The sequence below is a fragment of the Atta cephalotes genome (assembly GCF_000143395.1).
Source record: "Atta cephalotes unplaced genomic scaffold scaffold00008, whole genome shotgun sequence".
Lineage (NCBI taxonomy): Eukaryota > Metazoa > Arthropoda > Insecta > Hymenoptera > Formicidae > Atta > Atta cephalotes.
This window is the reverse complement of record NW_012130072.1, coordinates 2,805,490-2,808,037: the sequence shown is the minus strand read 5'-3', so window position 1 is coordinate 2,808,037 and position 2,548 is coordinate 2,805,490.

Sequence of the window (2,548 nt, the reverse complement as noted above, 5' to 3'; positions counted from 1 at the left end):
AGAGAGAGAGAGAGAGCAATAAAAAAAGGAGGAAATGAAACGGCGCAACTTATTATTTCATGCATGTCTCCATTATGGCAACATAAAATCAGGATAATTGCGCTACTGTATATACTGTGCCGTTAGCATACGAATTAAAAAATCCATGACGTCACTTTGCTCACGCAAAATGTTCAAGAAGTGAATCGGATGAATCAAACCGACCATGAGCGCGTTGATAGCGCTGTAAGCGTGAATCGGACCGCGATCTAGAGCTGTGTTCGAAAATATAATATATTGTAGTGTTCCCGTATATCGTTTTATCCTTGTTGTTTACCCAATATTAAATAAGAATAAGTGCACGAGGTATAAGAAGACTCAAACTCAAGGCCGGTCACGAAAAAAGTCAGCTCAAAACATGGGTGTAGGAAAACCCATGAAAAATCCGGCATGTGATTTTAGTGCCATCACGTTTTGCGAGAAAAATTAGAAGTATTACTGTTACGTGTCACTCGTATGTATCACTACCTACCTACATACACATATATATATATATATACATTTTCAACTTTTCCCGCAAGGAGTGATGGCACTAAAATCAAATCTGTCGGATTTTTCATAGATTTTTCATAGGTTTTCCTATATCGTATTTCGAGCTCACTTTTTTCGTGACTCGAATTCAGAAGAAAGTTTTTACACGTGTAATTTTATGTTTTTCAATTTTGCGTAATACAGTAATTTCTACACATAAGTACTTTTTTTAAAATAAAAATAGTTGAATTTTCCGAATCTTTTTGTAATAATTCAACAAAAGGCTACATGAGAGTTTTTCCAAGAGTCACAACATGAATTGGAAATAATAGTGAGCCAAGTGAATTGGAAATAATAGTTCGCGATAATCGGATACTCAAATTGTAAGTAAAAGAAAATTTTTTTGTAAATTTTACTTAGATATAATTTTAGATATAATCATTATTAAAAAATTCGTGACTTTGGTGAATACCGAAAATTAATCAAGAAAATTGAAAATTGGATAAATACATTATGTTCATGCTCAATTTTTGAGGTGTTCTCCAAAGGCTATAATTTTTGATAATTTTATCATATCCAAAACATAAAAATGTATTCAAAAATAATATTCTTTTTACTTATATTTTTTGTACAAATTGACTCCTCTTTTTACATTTTTCTTTTTCTATATCTCTTTTTACATATATACATAAATTATTGTAGAGAAATATTATTTAATAATGTTTACAAAAATTAAACAGTAATAATAATAAAATTTTAATATATTCTATTATAAGTATTAACACAGTATAATCATACTCAGTAGCGACAGTGAATTTTTTTGTGATTATCAATTTTGTGATGCACATGGCCTGCACATATGATCTGCAATTTTTAGTGCACATGTGTCGGATTGCACACTTAGGAATATGGCGGACATATTAAAAGCTTAACAGAAATTCAAATGTAAGAGCCTGTCCTATCATAACTCTATTGTGTACACTTCACAACATGGCGGTGAATCATATGACCTACATCAAAGGTGCCGATGAGCGCTTCTGTGTATGATTATATTGTGGTATTAGTTTTTACGAAAATACATTTCAAACAACTGGTGCGAATAGAAGAAAGATGTTGAGTCAATTACAGTAAATTTTTACGGGAAGCTACGAATAAAATAGAGTCCTATATATGAGAAAAACGACATTCATCCTTACTACCTTCTCTAGCACATTGTATAATAAAACCAGGGTATCAATCATAAAACTTTTTTTTTAGAATGAAAAGTGAAAAGGAAAAAATTTCTCCATTAACTTCAATAGTTAAAATTTTCACTTTTTACTTTTTATCCTAGAGATTGATACCCAAGTGAAACGTTGCGCATAACGGTGATAACATACTGGAAACAACGAGAAATAACCAATAACTAGAAACAACCAATCAAATTTGGATTCAAATTACTCTTAGGCACAATTTCACTTAACTCTTAATTGAGATTTAACTTATTTCTCATTTCTCTTCAATTTTTAGCATTAGAAATAGATGAGGAATAAGTTAAACCTCAGTTAAGAGTTAATCATGAGTTGTAAAATTGGGCCTTAAGGCTTAAACACAATAGACACAGGGAACAAGGAATAACGAGCTGTCCAATTAGAGCTCAGAGATATAATATCGAATTTACATACCACGGCCCCTATTCTTGAAAATTATCGCATACAAAAAATTAGGGAAATACTACAGTATATGTTACATATACTATAACATTTCTCTAGTTTTTCGTATAGGATACTTTTTAAGAATAAAGGCCCTGAACTCTACTGCGCAGGAATGTTAGATCTTGTATTTTTACACCATGTTCGAGGTAACCTGTTCACATCGCTATGTTTAGCTCACTCAAGTTAATTAGCTCCATTCATGATGCAAGTAACCTTAAAGCCGACGTCCCATGAGCGGCAATTTACAGCAGAACAGCGAGACCAATCACTATCGTAGAAAAGAAAGCAGAGTAATGACTGCAAAGTTGTGATTGATCGCGCTGTTCCGCTGTAAATTTCCGCTC